Here is a 20,530-nt window from a genome sequence, read left to right as displayed (position 1 = left end):
AAACGGTATCGAGTTTCGGGTGAATATTTTTTATTTTTTTTTTTTTTTGTCTTTCGGGAAGCCAAATCGTCTGCGAATCGCTCTCTCTCTCGGCCTATACCTGGCCGGCATCTGCTGTGGCGCGGCGGCGATGAGAATGCGTGTGGTAGGCGCACGTCAACCCGCACAGGCCTCCTCGGCGACGCGTTCACACACGCGCGCTCACATAATATTATAGTCTTTAAGTGGCGTATCGAGTATTTGAATGTATACCTACGGTTTTCGAGGGACTTGACATTCACTGTAATTATATCGTTGAAACGTATATACCTACACTTTTAATACCATAATCCTGCAATCATGACCGTTTCCGTTTAAAGAATATTTTAAGAACACGTAAAATGCGCGATAGCGTTAAAAGAAAAGCTCTCGAGTGTCGTGGAGTCTAAAAGGGGTGGGTAGAGAGGAAGGGGATGTAATTAATACTCCTTACCTTGTTAATACACCACTGCGGCGACGTCGTCGTTGTTATTGTTACTGCCATCGAGGTGCGGGAGACACGTAGTCCTCTGTAGCGGGCAAGACGTTCCGTCACTAAGACGGAGCTCAGTAAAGACGAGTAAAGGCGAACACGGTGTAAACGCCTACACAAAATTATATACAGAGCGTTCAGAAACGAGTTTTATTTATTACTATTATACAGTATACATCATCATGGGTCGTCAACTATAGTCCATCGCGATTGTCTGGTTTATCTTTTTATGAATTTAGGTCGATCGTTATAAAAATTAATTTTACCATTATCGGTTGATCGCGTAATAAATTATTACGATTATTATTATTATTATTACTACGAAGAAATAATAAATAATTATTCTTTGGAGCAATGAAGCATATTGACCTTTTTTGTTTTTTTGCTCATCAAACAATATTCCTAGAGACCTAAATTCTCCTGGACGTCAAACACCAGGGACTTAAAATTTCAAATGTAGCTCACTCTTGTTTGAAAAGGTTGGTGACCCCTGGTACACGCTATACACGGTTAAATGAATATTAGTTTCTTTTTCTCACTCTCCGTAAGTTACTGGACGCTGATAAAATGTATATACGTACATAATGTTCTTATTTACACGTAATCGATAATTCAGTATAATATTAAAATAATAATTAGATATAATATGTTGACGTCGTTGTCGCCAGTTCACCACTTATCGCGTTGGCCTCTATACGACCGATACTATTAGTATTTACACATTATTTAATACGTATTATGTGTACTGGCGTAATTGATATAGTGCTAACACTGTTAATAACACAGCTCAGCATTGTCCACGAGATGGTTATTATTATCGCCAATCGATTTCCGTTCTTAATTACTAGATCGATCGTATGTGTGCATAATATACTTTACGCCAAATGAAAATCTTCAAAATGTATATAAAATACATAAAATATAAGTATCTCAAACTATTTGATACGTAAAATTTCAAAAATAGGTTATTTAACAGTGTTTCAACAGAATTTTTACTAATTTTTTTTTGAATAAGAACGCATAGAACTGTATATTATTTGAGATTTTATATACCATTATAGATAATTAGTTCTTCTTATAAAAAAAACATTTACAAAATATATGTAAATGTTGATAACTTATACTTATATGATTTTATTAATACATTATGTTCAATAGTTGAATATAGGGTGCTAGGTATGATAAGTAACCACGAATGATAAAATACAAGTAGACAATTTTATTAATTAAAAATATTTTCATTTGTAGAGTTGAAAGTTTAATTAAGATTAATAAATCTAAAAAGTATTTGTTCTCATTGTTAAATATGTATAAATGTTAACATTTACAAATTAGAAATTTCCTGTGATGACAAATTAATCCTTATACACACGTTTATTTTTAAAATACCTGAGTAATATATTTAGAATTTGAGATTGATTTTTGATATTTTTTCTATAGTTTATACAATAGGTATATAAGTATTTGATTTATGATATGTTTGAGGGTCTAATAGGGGAGTGGTTAGAAAATTTTAAGTCGCCTACGGTTATACTACGTATATTAATTAAAACGTATATAGTTACAGGGACACAACATTATTTTTCCATGAGTCATCGGAGACCAGAGTACTTCTACTATTTCTTCTCCAAGTAATCCATTGATCTAACTCAATATAGAAAATAATTTAAAAAAGTCATTTTAATTAGTAACTGTAATATTTGTTTATTCAAATTAGTCTAGTAAATTTATGTGTAACATATCTTCTATTTTCATGATGTTTTTTTTCAGATCCAAAGTCATCTCTGTCTCCGTTTTTAGGTTAACATAAAACCATACTTGTACTTAATTTTAATAAAGGGTTAGATGATCTTATATACAATAATAGAAAAATAGTTATTACGAGGTAATAATAAGCGACAACATTTTTTTTTGAACTAATAATAAGCTTTTACCATTTGCTGATATCTTTACATAAAAAAGGAGTTGATAGTATACACTGAATATACACGTTTTTTTTTTATCAATACATCACTAATTGTACAATTAGGAATTATTTAGTTTTATAATACAATAATATCGATTATAAATCGTATAATATACTCATATACTCATTAGACTTGTATTTTTATATAATATTTTTTTTTTTATTGTGTCCTCAATAGTTTTACTTTGTTATTAAAAGCGTATTGGGTCATTGGTATTTCACAAATTAATTTTAATATTCAAAATATTATGACTTAAGTATTTGTTGTTGTACATTTTATAACCAAATAACGAAATACGATATTGTTGGTTTGGCAGGGGCTGTTAATACTAGAGGCCTTAGTGATCGATACACCCAACCCTCACAATAGTTGTGCCACTGAGGTTAACTCAAATCTTGAAATCCAAATCGAGAGGTCACTTAAACTACATAGCATATACAATATACAATATACATGATATTAAATATGATATAACTATAATTCATAAAAAAATTAATACAAGATACTTATATATCTACACTTGAATACCTGATACTTACCCATACGTAAACCGGATATTACCCTAATCCCTGACTCCTGATGTGTTACTAAATTTAAAAAAAATAGATCATAATAACATCATAATGCATTAAGGTTATTTATATTTTAATCATACTAGTAAAATCTTATGTTTACCGCAAATAAAAAGAAACACGATTTAATTTACTTGATAAAGGAATGATTATAATTGTAGCAGCATAGAATTTGAAGACAACCAACTACTTTCTAATCTAAAAATAAAATATTTATATAAAATTTCAACGTATATAGAAAATATGCTGTAAAGGTCTAATCTCAAAAATTATTATACTGGTAAACATCGTAACAATTTTGTTTGTAGAAACACAATAACCTAAACCTAGTTATTTTAGTATGTAAATAACAAATTATTTATCGTTGTCGATACGTATAATTATTTGGACTTAGAATAATTTCACCAGTTTATTTTAAATAATTATTTGGACTTAGAATATTTTTACAATAAAACACTTTAAATATATTCCATCAGCATTTATTATTTCAACTTCCACCTCAAATCTACATCACTACGGTTGCTCACACGGGGCACGCTACAATACTAAACAGGCGCATATAAGCGAAAAGTGGACTGTCACGTTTGGTATTTGAAGTTGTAGTTACCGAACGTTTGCATATAAATCATGCCTAAGCAACGGTCTACTACAAGACGTAATACAGCAAATACAAAAAGAGTACCTTACTACGTAGCAATGAAAATTCTACTGAACAAAACAATAGACTTTTACAAAATTGTGAAAGAAATATAAATTTAAGAAATGTTAATTCATAATTTATTTAAGAATACTCTGCAATGAATTACGATTTTATTATTGATTATAAAAATGATCCGATTTACCTAGTTTTATTAGGTGCAATGTCTATTGTTTGTCAGTATTGTTTAGCTCTAAAGTAAAATGATGAATCTAAAAGAATGTGTCGTTTAAATAGAAAAATTAAATTAGAAGAGATTTGACCCCCTTCTGAACCATTAAATTCTCTACTTATATGCGATCATCCTATAAACATGGATAATTCAAGCGTAACATATTTCGTTATAATAATGCTTTTCAAATAACATAATTTTAAAGTGGTAAAATAGTTGAAGGTGATGCCTACTTTTAAAGTCTAAGGCCGGGTATATCATTTGGCTGGCAGTCTACTACCAAATCGATATGACGAATACATATTTTTGCAGATATACTACAGAGTACAAGGTAAAGACTGTAAAAAACTAAACTTCTATAAACTAGTTTTAAACTACTCATGAGATCTTTTTGAATTTCTTTTTTTTAACGAAATAAGAGTATATCACGGAGAAGGTTTCTATCACAATAGCTTGGAAAAAACACAATTTATGTAGATGCAAAAAGCTTAAAACAGTATTTTGAGATTTAATATAAAATTTTTTGTTTATAAATGGTTGCTATAGGTTTTTAATAATAATTAGCTATAATAATAAAGTGGTCGACGCAAAAGTCAGATTGTTATACCAACCAAATAAAAACCACAAGACTGCACATTATTGCTTCTAATCCACCGTAGTAAAAAAAAATTGATATAACTTTGAAACTTAAGGGTTAGAAGCTATAAACTTACGCACACATCTCGTGGAGTCCACAATCCACAATAGGTGGGTTCCCTACCTGATAATAAAATACTGCTCGCATAATCGTAAGCAGGCCCGGCTCAAGGGACATGTGACATAGGCCCACGCCTAGGGCGGCATTTAATATTTTTGTATTAAAGATAAAAACTTAAACAAAGTTTGAATCATATTGTAGATTGGCATTTTTAACGGGCAACGAAGTGCACGGGTTTAGCTATTTACATATAAATATATTCTAGTCATAAAAACAATAGATATGTAGTCGTGTAAAAATAATATATTATACTTATTCATCTCTGTTACACAAAAAATTTCATTAGTACTATTTTGAACGTTCAACCGTAGACATCTACAGTGTAAAATAAATTTAACATGTCTAAAATGGCAGATAAAAAAATATTTAGTGTGTCTTTTCCAGATTTGACGTTGAAACACGAATGGACAGATCAAAAATTAAATTCTGATAGAAAAATTAAGTCATTGCCAAATATGGCATTGTTGTATCATGAATTGGAGATAGAGACAAAAGACACGAGTGTAAGTAATACATTTAAAATTGTAGAAAACAACGAAAAATTAAGCGCGTCTTGTCCAAATTTGACGCTGAAACACGAATGGACAAATCAAAAATTGAACTCTGATAACAAATCAAAATCATTGCCAAACATGGTATTAACATATTCTAACGAATTGGAAATAAAAAAGGCGTATAATTCGGAAAAAATACCCGAAATACAATGCGCACAAGAAGAAATAGAAGTTCCAAAAAAGAAACGGCGAACTATATTCAAGCGAGTCAAGCGATTTTTCAAGTACTTGTGTTGCTGCTGTGCTCAATTTGCTATAACTTTTTTGTGATAATTTTTTTTCAATTTATATTTAATGAAACACTATGTATAAATTTATTAATACACCATTTCAATCAGCTAGTATAATTAGTAAAGTTTGTTTTATGCATCAGAGGTGTAAAGATTATTATAATATACAGGCATACCATGAAAAAAAAATGCCTGTTATATTACAATAATCCCTTTGATACATAAAGCAAAAACGCACTAATTATACTATCTATTATTGTTAAAATAATTCATCATTAGTTTATGCATAGTTACCATTTTGATGAAGTATTTCATATTTGATCATTTATTAAATGTTTATTAATAAGTTATATAATAAATGAATATTTTCTTTGAGTAATTTAACTGTTTTTTATTTAATACAGGTAAAATAGTATAAAAGACCCAAAACGCTATGGTAAAATTAATTAAAGGCTAGTGAAAATCGTGACTAAGTACTTTTGGTTTTTTTTGTGTGTCTGTGTACAGCATAACTTGTCGAAATAATATGCTTCAATTTCAAACTTCGGGATCGGTGCTTTTCGATTGCAAATTGAATATTCTTGGTGTATTGTACAGGTCAAAAGTAAACATTTTCCAGTAGTTAAAAAAAAAAAAAAATCGGGAAAAACAAAATAAAAAATGACGGCAAAACGGGAATTTTTACGCAAAACGAGTCTTTGACATAATCGATGTTTTTATACAGTTGTCATTCAAATCAGATCACTGTAAATACTTGAAATTTTCACCAAATGTTTAAATTAAAATTATCTATATACAGTTAAATTTATAACTTTTAAGTTAATGTTATAAGTTATGATTGACTTGTGAAAACAGTCGGTATTAGTAGTGTGAATATGAAAAACCAAAGTAACATTATTGCCACCGAACTACACTCGAAAACGTTAAAGTATTAGCGGATGACACATCGTATACGACACGACTGGGGTAGATGCATAGATCTTATACTACTAGATAAGCAATGAGCGTATGGAATGCATAACAAGATAGAGGGCGCTGTTTGATTACCCGATTACTCGTACGAATATACACTTCGAACGGTAAACACCGTAGCATGGGTTTTTTAAAATGTCTATTTGAACTATTATTAATGATTTATTAACAACAAATACTTTAAAAAGTAATAGGCTCGACCCCAGGAGGTGTTTAAACTGATATTTTGAGATTTACGATGGAAATTTTATTTATTTGATATTTTAGTTTGGTTGCTATTAGTTACAATAATAATTAGCGCGTAAGAAATTATATTTTAGTAATTCTGATAAGCCATGGCTTTAATTTTTAATTTTTTAAAATAAATTAATTTATTCGATATAAATTTTTCATAGCCCGTAAATGGTATACATAAAATATGCGATATACCCACATTACAGTACTCTCTATTTATTTTTATAATTTTCACCGAAGCTCTATAACACAATCATACCTTATCGCTGAGCGGCCATCGATTCAAATATACGTTTTTCCTATATTTTTCATCAAAGTACCTACCTATTATTAATCAGAATAAATCATGATGGACAAATTACATCTAAAGCTAAATTAGGTAGTTGGTTCTTTGTAAGTTGGTGTGTATAATGGCCTGGAGGAAATTTATTTTTCTGGCCTGATCTTTTTTCCCTGTACTCATGGTAGGGACAACGGAACCCTTTGTGCGCGAGTCCGAATCGCACTTAGCCGGGTTTTTTTTATAAATCTTCTCCCTTTAGTTTTAACAATTTAAACATTTTAAACCGTCTTATGTACTTATACTGTCTATATTATCTTCTTTTTATTATATAAAGAAACTTTTCCTGGGTGATTCATTAACGCCCAGACCAAACCGTTGGGTCTAGAGACTTAAAAAAATTGTACAGAGGTTCCTTAGTAGCAATGTAGAAGCGAATTAAGAAAGGATTTTTCAAAATTCGCATTTTAAAGGGTTGCTTAAACGGGGATTTTGAGATTTACGATGGAAATTGTATTTATTATTTTTGTTTACAAATGGTTGCTATAACAACCTAATTTATGTATTGACACATTTATCACTTTATTATTACAGCTAATTATTATTATTATTAAATAACGCGTCTTCGTATACGCACACTTACAAAGTTTATATACGGTAACTACGGTTTTTTCTAAATATTGAAATGTATTAAAATAACATGAAGTCGTAAAATATCCTACGCATTTACGCATATACAAGGACAAGGGTTTTACTTATTATTTTCGAATATTGATGCGTTTTCGTATACGCATTTCTATTTCTTACAAATTAATAAAAAAGTAATTAATATGGTTGTCGAATGTGAGTTGGTGGCAGCCGGACAATTATTTTTGGTATTTATTGAGGTGTACCTCAATGGTGAACTGTATGAAAAATTTGAATCAGAAAGGAACCGAGATCGCAAGTTAAAGCTCTGCACAAAAATTTTATAAAAGCTATAGCTATTGCTGGGTGTGCTAGAGCAGATATAGTTATAATCCCTAGAATAATTTTAATTCCAAATGATTATCCCTTTTAGTTTAAAAGAATACAATTCCCATTAAAAGTTTGCTTTGCTATGACTATTATAATAAGTCTCAAGGACAATCGTTGGGCATGACATAGATATTGACTTGAGAGAAGAATGTTTTTCACACGGACAGTTCTATGTCGCATGTTCTAGAGTTAGCTCTGCCAATAGTTTGGTTATTTTAGCCCTAAAAGGCAGTAGAAACAATAATGTTTATAAAGAATTATTGAGATGAATAAAATATGTCAATGTAAATATTTTTTTTTAGTTTTTATAACACCATAATGTATATTTTTTGGCGACTTATAATTGTTATAATACATGGAAACCTAGAATCAACATAATTTCTAAAAGCAGATTGTAATAAATATAAAAACTGATTGAATAAAAGTTTTAGTAGGTAACACAAAAAACTGTACACGGGCAAAGCCGGGTTATTCAGCTAATTTTATTATACCTATATAGTATATATATTTTTTATTTTATGCGTACGCCGTAACGCTGATAAACTATATTGTTACATTTCTGTATTAAAAAAAAAAACATTTTAGGTTTTGAGAGAATCGACAAATCACAGATGTATTTATTTTGATATCTGTCGTCAAACATTGGAGCAGTAAAAATGCTTAGATTTTTAATATCGATAATTTGTCTAGTACCTACTATAAAATACTTTTCTCAGTGAATTAGAAACGAAGTATAGGTACAAAGAGCTATAATAATAATTTGAAAACGATAATGGTATAGAGAATGACAATATAAATGATCAAGAAAATTTCTAGTTTCTTATTCTTTATTTTTTTTAATATTGTAACATAATATAGTCGGCGACTTTGGACGTGTTTCCTGTGATAGGTGTTTGGTACGGCGAATGATATTTTTTCAGCGAGACAGCTATAAATCCGCACCGAGTTCTGTCCATCGTGTCTTGATTCAAGTACCATAAATTTTATATTGGACGTCGAACTTGTATAATGCATTTTCGGTAGACCGGAGAAGTCTTTATTATATAGATTTGTCATCGATGAAGTTTGGTTATCAATATTCCGTCTAACTTTAGATTAGTGCAATAGTGTTTGCCAATACCGTTACTCGAAATGTCAATTGCATTTTACAAACGACTGTATTGAACTTATAATCTTACCGAGCATCGTGTTACTCATGGCCCGAAGCAATTGCCAGTGGTGACGATAATAAAATAGTTTTTATTTTATTTTATAAAATCGTTTTCAAAAAACTATAAAATTCATCAAATAACGTACAATCAGTTATACAGTAATACTTAATGCAGTTTCATGTGCGGACCACAATAAAAATTTATTTATTTCTACTATGTGCTTTACAATAGGAACTTGAAAAAAAAATGCTATATGAGTTAACCATAAGAAAACGTTCCGTGATTGAATAAACAGCATATCCTATAGAGACCGGACAACACTTATAGCCAGCCAGCTAGGTTACACGAATAAAAAAAAAGTTTTCTCGTGTTCACGAAATGAGCCGATTTATTTTAATTATTAACAATACTGATTAAATGTCTAATGAAAAAAAAAAAAAATAAATAAATAGAATTGTTTGACATAATGCACGATTACAATATAGGAGTAATGCCATAGATATATTGTATTATAAAACCAATTTAGCTATTTACATATAAATATATTCTGGCCACAAAAACAATAGAAATGTTGTCGTCAATGATATGATTTTTCGGTGTTAAAATATATCTATTCATTCCTGTTAGACATAAAATTTCGTCAGTACTATTTTGAACGTTCAACCGTAGACATCTGCAGTATAAAATAAATTTAACTCGTCTATAGTATAAAGAATTCATAATTTCTACTTTTCTTTTGGCATTCTAGAATCCTATTCTAATAGTAAGCAATATTGAACAATTGTTTAAATTGTAAGTATACATTTAATTATTTCAAGAGTGTGTTTTTCAATAATCAAACTCGCCTACGTAACTTTACACAGAGATAATTACTAAAATGTATTATTAACCTACTTTTATCAGTTAAATCAAAAATTGTATTTGTTTGAAGGTGATATTTCAATTGTGCTTAATTCATTCAAGATGAATTTTTTGAACTCCTTGCAAAAACTAAAGACGTGGTCGGCAGATTCCTATTCGTTTATTCAACGGTTATTAGGAATCGTGTATTTATTCATTCTGGACTCGCTCATGCCCGGCGAAGTCGATATCGCCGATGCGCCTGGAACAATTATTGACGAGCGCCTCGGTGCATTAGAGGACGCCGTCCGGCTACTCTCGGCCGAGTTCGCGCAGTTCAAGTTTAACCACGCGCTTACAAACCAGGTGCCAACAGCTCAAGGGTCAACAAATCGAGCGCCAACAGTACAATCAGTAACAAATCGCGCTCCAACAAATCGCGCGACGCTAATTCAAGCGCCAACCAATCGCGCGCCAACAAATTGCGCGCCAACAAATAGCGCTACTCTAATTCAAACCTCTGAACAAACCCATACAATCCCAAAGTCGTGGTGTTATTACCACGTCCGGTTCGGAAAAGAAGCGTACAAGTGCTCTAGCGAGCTTTGCACGTTCACGCCAAAGATATCGACAAAAAATAAAACATTTAAGAAGACGTTATATACCTCTAATAAACCGGAAAAATGCACCTACCCGTGCTCTGAATGGAGAGACTTTTAGTATATTCAGACCTTAGTCTTAGTCTTTATGTTTATGTTTATCTTTATGTTTCTTTCTTTAAAAAATGTTTTCTTTTTTTTTTCTTATCTTTATTGTAAATTGTTATATAAATAAAACTTATCAAGAAAATATAATTTTTATTTTTGTTAACTGTGAAAGGTCAAATTTTAAGTTCAAAATTTAAAATAATATACTGTTTCTAAGGTGAAGAAAATAATATTTATGGAAATGAAATGAATGAGTAAAATATATTAAACATTAAAATTAAGAATATAACCTCCAAAAATTTAAAAATTTAAATTATTTTCGAGACATAATATTTTACCATTTTATTAAATCAACTATGGCTTATGTATTTTTTACGACGTATACATATTAAATAATAATATTAAGTCATATTAAGTATTTTTACCCCATACTAAAAACTTATAAGTCGACGTATCATTCGGTTCATCGGTAGCTCACTGTTTTATACGTCTATTACGTCTTCTTACATAGAGCGTCGAGACCATCGGTTACTGTATATCAATGTTTTATGATAATCCATGCTACTCTATGTGTTTATCGTTTGTCATGAAATGACTGTTCCATTTCCAAAATATTAAAACAAAAGTTATGAGTTTATGACGCATCTTAACAATGTGAATTTTTTTAAATAAAAAGGGAATTTTTAAAATTGTATTTGTACAAAAACATATTATTTCTCAAGTTGGTTTAAACTATTCTACTTAGTTAGTTCAAAATTTACTAGAAATGTAGAGACTGTTATTGATTAAAATTCATCAAAATACTATTCATTATAACAATACTTAAAAAAATATTACCAAAACAAATAGTTACATTAATTTGTAAATTATACTGAATTCAAGCTATATGGCATTACTATTTTCTATTACTTTTTCTCTTGTTATAATGTACCTAATTACTATTTACACAATGTTTATTTTAAGTAATCATAAATTATTATTCTAAAATACATTTGTTATGATTGAAAAAAAATGAAGCTCTTAAATAATATTTTTTATAATTTATAATTGTTGATATTTTGTTAACATTATAATCATATAATTATATATAATATACACTTATCTATCTTGAAAATTGTTAATTAATAGCTACTTATACAACAATTTTTATGAATTATATCAACAAAATAATTTATAAATATTCATGATTTTGAAAAATTGTTGTCAATATTTGAACTTCAAATGTTATTAAAAAAAAATTGTGCATTTTCAAATTATGTAAAGAAAATGCCAATCTAAATAATTGGTGAAATTTTCAAGTATCTACGACTTATACTTTTTGAATAATAACAAATATTTAAAATCGTTATTGTTATGCAGTTTCGTAAAAATATAAAATTCAAACACACATACAATTTTTTCTATAAATAATGTTTCGAGTTTTTTTTATAGTTATTTGAAGAAAAACTTAGTGTTGAATTTTTTAACCTTAGATATAAACACGAATATTTTTATGATTTTTCAACTACAAGATTACCTGCACATTTTCACAATTTTGATATGTTTCGTAAAAGTTTGAAGTATAATCGCTTTTTTTTTTAAACTACAATAAGAACAATTCATAAGGAAATATATTTACAGTTATTAATTTTCGAGTTACCACCATATAAAAGAATCGATTTGGTCGAATACTGGTTTTGCGTAAAAATTCCCGTTTTTTCCGTCACTCTTTTTTTGTTTTTCAAGATTTTTTTATTCACCATGGATATTCACCTGATCATTGGAAACCACCCCCGAAGTTTGAAATTGAAGTATTAATTCGACAAGTTATGCTATACACAGATACAAAAAATGTATAAATTATAAAAGAATACCTACTTACTATTAATTATTATAGGTATATATGTCGGAGTACATTTTTTACGTAGTTCTTAAGCATCCGAAAAAATATAATACTGTAATAAATTTAATAAATTCTTGGCTTTACTCACTTTTAAAATGTATGCACATAGAAATAAAATTGTTAATTTTTATTTCTAGAAAGTAGACACTATTATTATCTACCATGTAGCCAGGTGTTAAAATTGAATTTTATATACCTACTCAAATAATGAATGCTGATAATGTTGGTAGAAAGGGAATTGTGAAAAGAGAGTATTGCCATAAACACGCGATTCGCGAAACCGTGACGTAAATTATCCAAGTCCTATTGTTATTGGCGTTTTCAATAAAATAACGGTTAGTTTTGAGAACAAAATCTTAAAAAATATCTCATATAAAAGTAGGCTAATAAATATTGAATAAATATACATCTATTAAATATATAATACATAAAATACACATACAAAAAAGTAAACTATAAATACTTATTATTGTAATACCTATAAGAAACTTATCCATATCGTAAAACTGGAGAAAAAATTAAAATGTTCCTTAAGTATTTCGAGTATATGACAAAGTTTTCATTATACTATTTTACGGCTTTAATCATTTCATTTCATTTTTTTTTTTTTTTTTTTAATACGATTTTATATTTAGATTATATTATCTTTAGGTTATGGATTCATTAATACTTATATTCATTATGATTCATACTAAACCATTCATTTTCTATTTGATAATCTATATTCTCTTTAATCTATAAAATAAAACAGATGACGTACTTCACACATTATTATCGTATATCTTTTATCTATTTATATTTATATATATTTTAAAAACATTAATCAAGACAATATAATTAATAAAGGAACTGGTATCACATATAAGCTATTAAAATAAGAGGATAAGCGAAGAGATTAGCTATATTAGGGCCCGGGGGATGAAGGTCACAATAAGAGGTTAGTTGATTTAATAAATAATAAGCTGCATTTAAATTATTAATCTTTTTAAATAAAAATTGTTGTAGACGTTAACTATTATAAGTGGATAGTGGTTATGTTTGAACATTTAACTATACACATTATGATTGTATAGAAATAAAAATATAGTATGTACATTGTACACACCAGTTGCAGCAGATTTTGGTTGTTTAATAAATAATAACTTTTTTTTTAATTTTATTTTTTATAATAAAATTTACAATCTGTTACTAGATAGAACAATAAGTAAAAGAGATAAGCGAGTTTATGACTTGAGAAAAAGACGGATTAAAGAAGCCTTCCATTAAAATTTCTTTGATAAATAATAACTTGTGATAATAAATATAACAGCCAGTAATTATTAAGTAAGTAGGTACCTATTTAAATATTGCGCATTGGCACACACAAACTAAAAATATAATTTATAACACTATATAATCTTTCCCTAAAAATAATGGTTGTGAAGGGGTACTTTGTATTCTAGAATCCATTTAATCGTGAATCATTTTTGTCAAAAGTTAGTTATTTTATGTATATAATAATATTATATAGGTACACTTACTGACTTACTGCACATCCAGTGTGTTCCATTATATCTTCGAGATAAAATAGAATATAAAATACTATAATTGATTTCCTATACATCTTAATTATTATCCGTAACATTGATAGATTGTAATCAATTTATAAATAGTACATATAGGTAACCGTATAATATTGTCATATAGGTACACTTAAAGAACATAATGTATCATTATTATCAAAAATTGAATAACGAATAGAAAGAATAATATATATTTTGTATTGCTGTTATTAAAATATCGGTTAGTACCTTGGTGTGAATTCTGAATAACAGCTCTACTTCAACAAGGAATTTCTCTTTTTTATTTGAGAAAGGGATCATGGAGGGAAAGCTAAGGAATATTTCGTACTTTTAATATATATTTTATTATAATATTACAATAGTTTAATTAAATATTTACCTAAAACATTATACAATTATTACTTGATTATAATTATATATATATTTATTTAGGTATTTATACTACAATAATATATTATTAACTTTTGAGTGAAGTCTAATTTATTTAATTTTTTTTTTTGTATTATATGTAACTCTTGTATATAATTTCTACTGGTTAATATCGATGTATATTTGTTTTATATTTTACTTTTTAGACAATTGTTTTTGTTAAATAAAAAAAAAACTTGAGTCAATACTACTCGTATTTTGACATAAAAAGTTATGTACAAGTATAAATATATAATATCATTAATATAATCCAGGCGTGGCCAACTTTTATGGAATATTGATCGAAAAAAAAAGGTCGTTAATAAATTATTAATAATAATTAAAAATATATTAATATATTTATTATTTATGTACATTTCTTTTTTTTAGAATATCATTGCGATTGACTTGTTGGCTACCCTTGATCTAATCTACATAATAGTGTGTATAGTAAAAATAATGTAAAATTTAAAATATTCATGATTTTGTTAAAATTTTAACTTTAAATTCCTATAAAATAAATTGTGAAAATATATTTAAATTTTTTTTATATAACTATAAAATATACATATATGTGGATCTATATTTATTTTTCAAGTCCTTTAGCCAACTGAAAAATTTTATTGACAGTTATAGAAATAAAACTAAATATATTTCGTACGACTATAAATAACTAAAAACGAGTTTACAAATATTATAATCTGTTAATCTATAGAGTTCTAAAAATTACATTATGCGTAACGAATGTTCACATAAACAATCAGTGAAAATTTCAAATATCATCTATGGTTATTCATTTTTAAGTAACACCAAGAAAAAAAACAAAATCGAATTAATAAAAAACTGATTTTATGTAAAAAGTCTCAATTTTTTTTTAAATTTTTGTTTTTTTTTCTTAACTATATTTTGAAAATACTGAAAATTTGACCTGTTTAAACTTAAGCACTAACTAGATTAAATTTTTCAACTAAAATCATACACAAAGTTTATAATCGAAGGATTTTTGATTAAGTACTTATCAATTATCATAAATAGTACATACAGATACAAAAAAACACTAAAATTCTAAAATCAATACATTCGTCGCTCCGCTGAGAAACTAAAATATTTATTATACAATATAATCAATACATAGCTACCGTTCTGAATAGATCTATTGACTTCATATTATCATCATTGTAGTTTCATAGATATGACTGACATAGATGACTGTGAAGTGGTAATGTTTAAAGTACTTGAATTTTCTGAAGAGCTTTAATTTGATTAATTTTGTTAATTACTTATAATACTTATATAAATTTTAAATAATTTAACAACGTATAGTTACAATATTTTATTATGATTTTTTCAATTTAAAAAAGAAAGGAAAACGTAAAAATTAGTGTAAGGAATTTAATGAAAAAAATACTTATTTGAAACATACGCTTTAAAATAATATTTGTTATTTTTAAGTACCATATGACTATAATAAATATAATATTTGCAATGAAATTTCGCACAGAACTTTAAAAACGTTTCTTATGCGTCACGTTCATATAATATATCAGTTGTTATCGGTATAATTGGACTTCTAATACAGTGTACGTGTAATGTATTAAAAATTAAAAAGTCTATACTGTATAGTATTATCTTAATTATGTTTTAATGGCGTCGTTGTTTCCAACGCGACTATGCTAACAGTTTGTTAATTATAGTTTATAAATAATATATACTATATAGTATTATAGTAAATAGAAAATATAGTGGGAATAATAGTAGATGACAACATTCTATAACCATCAAATAATTTACCAATAATAAATGTAAATATTACAGTAGTCCTTGAGTTTGTAGAATTGTAAAATTAGTGAAAACTGAAAATATAATATCAAGTTATAGTATACTATTCATAATTTTTGTATAATGAACAATATTTTAAGTGTACTTATTACATCATAAATGTTTTAATGATAAAATCTTAATTACATACATCATTACATTGTACACAAAAAAATAATATTCAAGCTCAAGCATTATATTATATATATATATATATATATATATTAATATTTTGTAATATTCAATGAATTAGAACTTAAACAAGGAGTAATAAAATATTTTTCTTCACTATAAAACCTAAGTATTCTGCTTCTTTTTTGCCTAATATCTTCCCTACCATTATACACGTATGCTTCCCGTAGTTCGGTATTTTAAAATATGCATTAAATGTACTTAATAGAAATGCAAAATATATTAAATAACTGAGAATTTTATATAATGCATATTATTGTTTATATGTGTTGTTTATAATATTCATAATGTAATTTATAAAGTCAACACATTTTGTTAATCATATAGTATCACACACATCACGGTTGATGCTGAGTGTTTCATTAAATAAATACAAATGTGACAAAAACAAATGAGTTATCATCAAAGACAATATAAATATTATTTAAATTTGGTTGCAATTGATTAATATTTTAATATAAAAATTTACAAACTGTATTAATTATTGGAACGTAAATGTTCAAAGTACTTTTTTCATATGTTGGACAACCTAACCTAACTTAATGTGTGGACATCTATCAAACAAACAATTATTATCATTAAATTTATCTTTAATTTAATAAATAGATTATTAATCTCTTATTTGTTGTATACGTATGAGTATACTCATATATATATTATACATAATATGACATTTGTCATTAATCATTATATTATTTTATCCCCTCTTTAAATTTTAACCATGTTATAATTAATAGAAGTTATGTACTATTATAGAATATAGAATATTAATAATTGTAGTGCTACTGAAAAAAAAACTAATAATATCTTCTTCTAAATTATTAGTAAACCATATAATTGATATTCATTAAGATTACTTTCTATTGCAAAAACCTGTATATGATATTTATATATAATATAATATAACAATTAATAAGTATAATTATTATTGAATACAATTGTACATAGTTATTAGACACAGGAACTATATGAATATAGGACTCGGAAGCTGAAATTTGAAGATATCGCATAATTTCATTACATGCTCTGTTTGAAATTATTCTATGCAATGGCGAATTTAAAATGTATATAGTATATTTTGTCATTTTTAGAAAACGATTACGTATATTTTTCCATCTTTGTACATATTTTATTCATATTTATTAATGTTTTCCAAAAATCTTTTGTTTTTATTTTATAATTGTATATTTCATTATAAAACTTAATAAATATAAGAAGTGTATTATATTAATACTATTTAAGTTAGTACCTATAATTTTTTTTCAGTTCAATAGTTATTAGCATAAACGACTAGCAGTATTTCACATATAAGATCTTTTTTTGATATAATACTAACAATACAACATTGCAATAAATTAAATTTTTTTTGCGCATATTTGTTTTTGCTCCTATAATTTCCAAGCCCTAGTTATTAACAATATAAATTCATTGAAAATGTAAATACTTGTATAATGTTTTATTTTATTTTATTAAAAAAAAAAAAAAAAATGTTGAATAACAGCTATAGATATTTTATAAAAAAAAACTAATATCTAGATTAATGGTGTTTAACTTTTTAGTTTGGTTAACTATCTTTGCACAACATTAAATTTAAGGCGTATTTACTGAGCTTAATACTACTTATATAAAGACGTAATATGCCATTGATTTATGTCTATTAATATAAATAAAATAAACATCTAAATTATTTAAATATTCATAAAAACTATTATAAAAATAATTGATTTAATTAAAATATTAGTAACTAATCTTTTATGTTAAGAACAGAGTACAAAGTACACACACAAACAAAAAAAAAAAAATACATAAAACGATATAATTCGGTATAAAATAGCCCTATAGGTTATAGGTATATTCTTTGATTATGGTATTGTAATTGCCTATTCATAACTCCGTCTATGTGTAATATTATGAATTAATTCTTTATTCCCTATTAAAAAATTAATGTAATATTATTAATTTAGTTTCACTTTATTTCGAATTAAGTATATTATTATAACTAATTATAATAAAATATTATTAATCAAATGTGTTCAATTCACTATTATATTTTAGTATTTATATTTATATTTTATATATTGTAATACTTATTTATCATTCATTATTATTTCCAAAATAACTTTCATTTTTATAATTTAAAAATTGTACCTATGGAATGTATGATGATAGACATATTATGATGAAGTAACTATTGTATTAAAAATAAAAATTTCTTGCACTTATCTTTATTGAGAATGATATTAGATCATGGACATGCACTTTGAATATTTTATTGTGATATTATTTATATGCATTTGTCATATTAACATTTAACAATAATATTAAACAATAACTGATGATATAATAAAGTGTGAAAAAGCATAAATTTTACAAAGGTTACAAAGCTAAAAAAACATATTAAAATCCTATGAATTTAGATTCTGAATGGAGCAATAAATTGATATAATATAATACAAGGTGGAACCTTGATAACTCGAACCTCTATTAGTCGAATTTTCGATAACTTGAAGGAATGGCTTGGCCCCTGCCTTACAATATATATTTTATATATTTTCTGTAAGTTGAATTTTCGATAACTTGACATTTTTTTTACCCTCAACCAATTCGAGTTATCGAAATTCCGCTGTATTTATTTATTTTTGATTGTGTCTATCGCCATCTTTTAAAGTAGGTAGTAAAAATGCTTCAGTCATCAACTTTGGAGGTTTTTTTTAGATTTGTTACTAAATTGAATCAAATTTACACTTTTTAATACATAAGTACACAATCATTATCCTGAAAAGAAATGATAAATACTCAAAACATGATATTTAATGTTGTTATTGTTCATACGTAAATAAAGAATAAAAACATTATAAATATCAAAACTTCTATCATTTTATTTTTTTACAGTAATAAAAGCATACGTTTGATATAGGCATCTAATGCAGCACCTTTATTTAGATATACATTATAAGAAAAATTTTAACTATTATATACAAATATTTGGTAACGAATCCTTTACATAGTTAATCAAGTACTGGCATAGTTTTACAATTGTTCGTATTATCCAGAATTGAATATTCAAGTGGTTCAGCATTTTTATATACAAATAAAAATTCATAGGTAAATACTTGAAAATATAATTTTCCTGTTTTTTTTTTAAAATTACACTGGCAAAAAATTAAACCAATAAAAACCGGTTTGCTTTATTATACTTATTTCACCTTTTCTTCCGATTATTTAGGATTTTTACTTTTGATCCCTTCTCCCTTCACATAATCTACTAGATCAGATTTGCTACCAAAAATCATAATATTTGAAATTGAAAATTCCCTTCACATAACATTTTTTTTTTTTTAATATACTCTATTCACATTGTAAAATAAATTCAATGATCATTGATCACTCTACTCAATATTTAAAATTAAATGGGTATAGTTGATCAGACAAACAACTAACAAGTATGTAGTAACAGTTGGAATCAAGTGTACAGGTTTTTTTTAAAAACTGTTTAGATCTATAGACTATAAGAAGTAAAAATATTTAATACTATTTCAATATTTATGTGTGAGCTGTCTGACTGAATGCATAGTCTGCCTATGAAAAAATAATAAATATTTATTAATGGCACAAATAGAGTATTAAGTATTTGAAGCAGTATACTTAAGTCTTCAGTTGCTTAATTTATATAATTATATGTAATATTAACCATTGTATAAGTATTCATAGTTCATTCATATTATTTTATCAGAAATACACAATATAGGTACAACAGTAAATTGAGTTTTGACAATGTTAGAAATTTGTAAACTGTATGGTCATTTAAAATTTTGTGTTTTTGCATAAAATACACAATTATGATTTATTATAATATGTATCCTATTAATTACGAAATACCTAACTGTGATATTTTTGTTATTTTATCGTGGTTGACAAGTTAGTTGTTACACATTGCATTTTAAAGTAGGTACCTATCTACTTTTCACACATTATACTTCTATTAATTAATTTAACAATTTATCAGA

The 20,530-nt window shown here is 26.6% G+C and overlaps 1 long non-coding RNA gene across 1 annotated transcript; it reads left to right on the top strand.

Moving 5' to 3' along the window:
* The first annotated feature begins 8,101 nt into the window (after positions 1-8,101).
* LOC126550871 (uncharacterized) lies at positions 8,102-10,808 on the top strand. Its single transcript, XR_007604921.1, has 2 exons — positions 8,102-9,906; positions 10,046-10,808. It is a non-coding gene; the product is annotated as an uncharacterized LOC126550871 (long non-coding RNA).
* The last annotated feature ends 9,722 nt before the right edge of the window (positions 10,809-20,530 follow it).

This window comes from Aphis gossypii, chromosome 3, assembly GCF_020184175.1.
Source record: "Aphis gossypii isolate Hap1 chromosome 3, ASM2018417v2, whole genome shotgun sequence".
Classification (NCBI taxonomy): domain Eukaryota; kingdom Metazoa; phylum Arthropoda; class Insecta; order Hemiptera; family Aphididae; genus Aphis; species Aphis gossypii.
Note: the sequence above shows the minus strand (reverse complement) of the source record. Positions and strands in the feature narration are given on the sequence as shown.